Raw genomic sequence first — 6,161 nt, forward strand, 5'->3', positions numbered from 1 at the left:
GGTGTTCTTATGTATAGGCCCTCTCTTCTTATCAGCTAGATGCTTCACTCTCCACTCAAGTCCTCTGTAGCTAGGAATATTTAAATACACTTTTTATTTGTTAAACTACTCAGTAGCTTTTAAGCAGGGTGTTATTCAGTTTCCATATATTTTACTTTATTTCCTTGATATTACTATTGTTGATTTCTAATTTTGTAACACTGTGACCTGATGCTTTATAACACATGTTCTATTATGGAGAATGTTTCCTGTTTACTGGTAAAGAATATGTACTGTGCTGTTATTGGGTTGAATGCTTTGTACAAAATTATGACTTCAAGTCTGTTCATTGAGTTGTCTAGTTCTTCTGTGTCTTTATTGAATTTCTTTTTGGTTGTTCTCCTTTTTTGAAAGTAGTGTATTAAAATCTCCCACTATTATTGTAGATTTGTCAATTTCTTTTTTCAATTCTACTAGGGTTTTGCTTATGTATTTGGGGGCTCTTTCATTGGGAGCATAGACATTTATTATGGTTATGTCCTCTTGTTCAACTGATCATTTAATCATGAGATAATATCTCTTAATACTAGTTTTTGCCTTAAAGTTCATTTTATCAGAGATTAGTATTGCCACTCCTGCTCATTTTTTATGCAATTAGCTTGCTATATTTTTTCCATCCTTTAACTTTTAATCTGTTTTTGTCTTTGTGTGTAAAGTGCTTTGTTGACAGCATATTGACAGATCCTGTTTTCTTAGCCATTCTGCGACTGTTTGTCTCTTGACTGATGCATTTAATCTGTTGATGTTGTTGTTGTTGTTAAGTGCTGTCAAGTCAATTCCAACCCATAGGCAACCCTGTATAGGGTTTCCAAGGAGCAGATGGTGAGCTTGAACTGCCGACCTTGAAGTTCAAATGGCTTTGCAGTCCGGCGCATTAACTTACAGCGCCACACCAGGACTCCAATCTATTGATATTCAGTAAAATAAACAATAGGTATGAGTTAATTGCTGCCATTATGTTGTTTTCTGTGGTGCTGCTAGTTTCTTTGTTCTGCATGCCTTCTTGTGGTGAGTTCATTTTTAGTGTATGCTTTTCTTGTCAATTTTCCCCATAGTTTCAATGTTTCCATGTTCTTTGTGGAATATTAAGTTTACTTGAGATTACCCTATATTCTATTAATTTCTTTTCATTTTAAAACAATCTGTTTTATCCTGAAATCTATTTGATCTTCTCATCACCTGGATCTCTATTCCTATACTTTTCCCTTCTTTCACATTGTAGTTGCTTTGATCATAGATTTATCTCCCATATCCCCTGATTTCATTCTTGTAGTTTTATTCTGTTCTGGACTCTTAAATACCTCAACTGAGTTCCGGGTGGTATTGCCACATACATTAATCTCTGGTTGCCATCTGCTCTTCTTAGTTCTCAGTCCAAAGAACTCCCTTTCATATGTTTTGAAGCATTGGCTTGGCTTTTATGAAATCCCTTGTTGTTGTTAAGTGCCGTTGAGTCGGTTTCGACCCATAGTGACCCTGTACAGGGTTTCTGAGGCTGTAAATCTTTATGGGAGCAGAACGCCTCATCTTTCTCCTGCGGAGCGGCTGGTAGTTTCGAACTGCTGGCCTTAAGGCTCGCAGCCCGACTCATAACCACTACGCTACCAGAGCTCCTTATGAAATCCCTTAATTTCTGTTTATCCTGGAATATTCTGATTTCATGGTCATATTTGATTGACAACTTTGCTGCGTATATGATTTTTGGTTGGCAGTTGTTTTGTTGCTGTTTTTTATTTCAGTGTTTTGTATATGTCTCCCCACTGCCTTCTTGCCTGCATTGTTTCTGCTGAGAGATCAGTGCTTAATCTTATTGGCCTGTCTTTGTAGGTAACACTTCTTTTTTTCACTAGCTGCTTTCAGGATTCTTTCCTTGTCTTTGAATTTGGAGAGTTTGATCATGATATGTTTTGATGAGGGCCTATCCTGCCTGGGGTTCATGCAGCTTCTTGAATGCTTATCTTCTCATTTTCCAGGATGTTAGGGAAATTTTCTTCCAGAAGCTCTTTGGCTATATTTGATGTGGGTTTCTTTGATTTTTCCTGTTCTAGAACTCCAATCACTCATCGGTTATTCCTCTTCATGATGCCCTACATGAATCTTAGGCTTTCTTCAGATTTTTTCCTTCTATTTTCTGCTTGGTCCTCTATCTTAGCAGTATTGAGAGATGTTTTATTTCAAGCTTTTTGATTCTAGCTTCCATCCCTTCAGTTCTACTCTTTTGCCCATTCAGGGTATTGTCCAATTCTGATATTTTAGTATTGATCATCTGGACCTCTTTTTGCAGGTTTTGTACTGTCTTTGAAAGTGGGTAGACAGAAGAAAATAAAAGAACATAAAAGAAATACTCACACCTTTATCTCTGCCGATCCATCAGACCTCTGTGATGGGAGTGCTTTCTTGATCTTCTATCTGCTCACTCTCATTCAAAATGGTTGCACTGGGACTCATTGGCTGCTACAAATCAGAAGCCTCCTTTCTTGCTTCTGCTCCAAATCTTACCCCTGGTAAGCACTCGATCCCCTTATTTGTCCTTTTATCTGATGTTCAAAGTTCCAGGACCATCCTATGAACCTGTTGCATCCAGTATTCCATGTTTTTACTGGTGGAGATCTGTACAGCCTTTCTGCTTAGTCTACCATCAAGCCCCGCCTCCTACTAAGAGTTTTGAAAATGCTTTCTCATTTTATTTCTTGCTACAAACATTACTATCCATTTCACAAGGGTGAAAAATGTGTTTCATAGAGGTTAAATAATGTTACCATTCTGCAAAAATAATTGGTGATCATAAAAAGAAATTATAATAAGCCAGCTGGAAAACACTCAGTATCTCACAGAACAGAAATGAGCCATGGAATAGAATTCTAAGGAAAGATTCCACTGAATTGGCTGATGTCCTGCAGTTGGTGAAAAGTGAACTAAGAGGCAGAATAATAAAGTTGAGTCTTTTTGGTTCAGACTGTGCTACATAAATAAGAATCAGCACACAATTTAAAAATGGAAGAATAAGTACTCCAAGGTACCCAATGACTGCCCTGAAAGATTAATTAAATATATACCATCATTTCAATGTTAGCCTCCCTAGGTAAGGGAAAAACATACAGAAGTTCCCCCAACCAGTTTCCAGATGATTGCAAAACTCTCTGTGAGCCTATTCAGAAAGAAAACATGACTAAAAGGAGTAACTAGTAAACAAAAGCAAAGTCTTAGATTACATTCAAACTCTCAAATCTTCTAGGGTTAGATAGGATCTAGAAATGAGAGTCAAATATAAATAATTGCAAAATTTTATTAATAATTGCAGTTTATTAAGAACTAATACTTAGTTATCAACAAAAGCTGCATTTCATTTCTCTGGAGTCAAAGGGTCTCAAATAGGCTGAAATTATAATGAAGTGAAAAATGCAGATGGGGAATATTCTGAGCCTAATAATTGCAAGGTCAATGGTTCAAACCTACTAATTTCTCCTTGGAGACCCTATATAGGGTTGTTTTGAGTTGAAACTGACTCTACAGCACTTAACAACAGCAAACAAGAATAAGAGCTCAGACATCTGGAGTCATGGTGGAAGCTGTGGTATAAGATATAGATGGCTAACTGCAAGGTTGCTGGTTCAAACCCACCAGCCTCCCTTAGAAACCCTATACAGGGTCATTATGAGTCAGAGGAGACTCGACAGCACATAACAACAGTAAGAGCATATCTATGTGGGCTAGATCTACAAAGAATATATCAGAGAGAGATGTACATATTAAACTTCAACTTTATGGAAATCTTGACAATTTCCCCAGGTAATACTAATATAAAATATTTCTATACAGTTGATTCTTGTTGTTAATCGTTGTTATGTACTATAAGGTCACTGTGAACACTGAATTAGTGAATACTGACCTACTGCTATAGGAGAAATATAGAGTTAGCCTGCTGTAACCCTCTGGTCACAACATTTCCATAAGCCCATCAATACATTACCTTGTTTCATGTGTTTCTGTTTAAGAAATCTTTAATATATATTGTAAATTCATTAATTTTAATTCATGGTCAACTCATGCCTGAATGAAGCTTATTTAACATGCACATTTGCTCTGTAAGGCACACCACACCTTTCTTAAGCTAAGGAATACTAGACAGCACTTCATCACTACACTTAGGGGCCATATTAAACAGCATAATCACAATAAAAACAAAAATCTGTGGAAAATGTGGCAGTAAATAGACAATGAAAATGTCTATTTTTTTTTTAGTGTGAGAGCTAAAACAAGATAGCAAAGTGTTGTTTTGTTCAACATCAGTTGGAAGTATGTGCATAAGATGACACAACGTTCCTGTCTATAAAAAATTTTAAAAGAACCATGAGTATTGATTTTGGAGTTATATATAAATTTTAGCAAGTTCCTAAGTATAATATCTAAAAATAGCAAAGTTTGATTGTGTTGCTTAAAACAAATTGAAGCAGAGTTATCTAATCTGTTTGAATCTGGGAATGCTACCACATTCCTGAGAAGCTAGAATAACAAAAGTAGACCATGGGTAGAATACTGATTTGCAAAAAAGAGAAGTTTATTAATGAACTTTATAAATCCTCAGTGGATCAATGTTTGTGTTTATCTTTCCTTTCTTTTAAAGTTAACCCATGAAATTTCATAGAATTCTCAAGAATAGACTGGTACAAAAACTTAAATATAAGTGTGCATCACTTCAAGAACTCTTTTGAGAAAAACTTGAGAATGAAAAAAACCTAAAAGTCAAGATGTTACATGTTTAATATTCAATTTGCCTGTGTATCTTGAAATAAAAAAACAGCAAAATTCAATATTGAACAAGATTTCACTTCTAAGACTAATGAAAATATATTGGTTGAAATGTAAGGGTAGAGGCTAGACTCTATCTCTGAGGCCCATTCTAAGACTATATATATCCTTTGAACTTACCTAAGTATTTTTGATAAAAAATAATCCTAGAAAGAAAGAAAAGGACTTACCTAAGTATTTTGGGTAAGGTTGAACTTACCTAAGTATTTTGGATAAAAATAATCCTAGAAAGAAAGAAAAGAAAAAAATTACTTTAGTAAACATTTAGTAAAATAAAGTTGAAATTTAATTTTATAATGTGTTTTTACATTTAAGAGGCCATAAATTATACATGACTTTAACTTTTACATCATAGAATTTTTTCTGTAATAGATGAACAATAACAATACATCAGTAATATGCTTAGGTTGAAATATTATTAATCAATTAATTCATGCTTCAAGAGCTCCTAATCTGAAGACAGACTCTATTTAAGATGGATGTAATTATACATTGCCCCCACCTTTTTAAAAATCTTTTTAATTTGGCCACAGTTAATAATCATCAACAACAACCTTTGTAACATGTATTTCATATAATTATGACTAGTTGCACAGTGACTGAGCAGTGAACTGTTAAAAACCAAGCACTCATCAGGTTAAAGATGTGACAGTCTTCTTCCATAAAGATTCACAACCTAGGAAATCCTATGGGCACTTATACTCTATCCTATAGGATCACTATGAATTGGAATCAATGGCTATGGGTTTGGTTTATTTGTTTTACAGATACATCATGATAAGTAAATATATATATAACTTAATGTTGAATAATAATGACATAATTTGAAGTACATAAACGTGGACTTTTTTTTTTAGCATTTTTTGTATATATACTTTAGTTATAAATTGGTTTTGTACTAAAAAATTATCTGTAAACCAGCAATTTAAAATAAGGAATATGCTTTAGTGAAGAAAGAAAAATGTTAAAAATTTGTGATGGTAATTTCACAAAAGTGTTCTTAAGCCTTAATGAATCAAATGAACAGCATTCAGATCATAAGAACTCCTCATAAGACACAGCGTTTCTATGGAAAAAAACATACTCAATATTCCAATATAACAAATACAGGGCACATCTTCATCTAGTAATGTCAAAGCACTCACTCTCCTCCTCTTACATATAAACCTACATAGAAATATCTTCTGGTTTATAAGGATGAGATCTACTAACAGGTAATTCAGACAGTAGTGTTGTCTTTCATAGCATGAAAGTGGAAGGGAAAGTAAGATATATACACAACCTTGGAACGGCAGGGCTCTGAGATACAGGGA

General features: G+C 34.4%; 1 protein-coding gene across 1 annotated transcript in view; it reads right to left on the reverse strand.

The window, feature by feature from the left end:
- The window catches only part of PROS1 (protein S (alpha)), a 112,277-nt gene that overhangs the window by 87,007 nt on the left and 19,109 nt on the right, over positions 1-6,161 (reverse strand). Inside the window, exon 2 of the mRNA XM_006864656.1 lies at positions 5,048-5,072. The gene's annotated coding sequence lies outside the window, so the exon portion shown is untranslated. The remainder of the gene's footprint in view (positions 1-5,047; positions 5,073-6,161) is intronic.

Source organism: Chrysochloris asiatica, unplaced genomic scaffold, assembly GCF_000296735.1.
Source record: "Chrysochloris asiatica unplaced genomic scaffold, ChrAsi1.0 scaffold00068, whole genome shotgun sequence".
NCBI lineage: Eukaryota > Metazoa > Chordata > Mammalia > Afrosoricida > Chrysochloridae > Chrysochloris > Chrysochloris asiatica.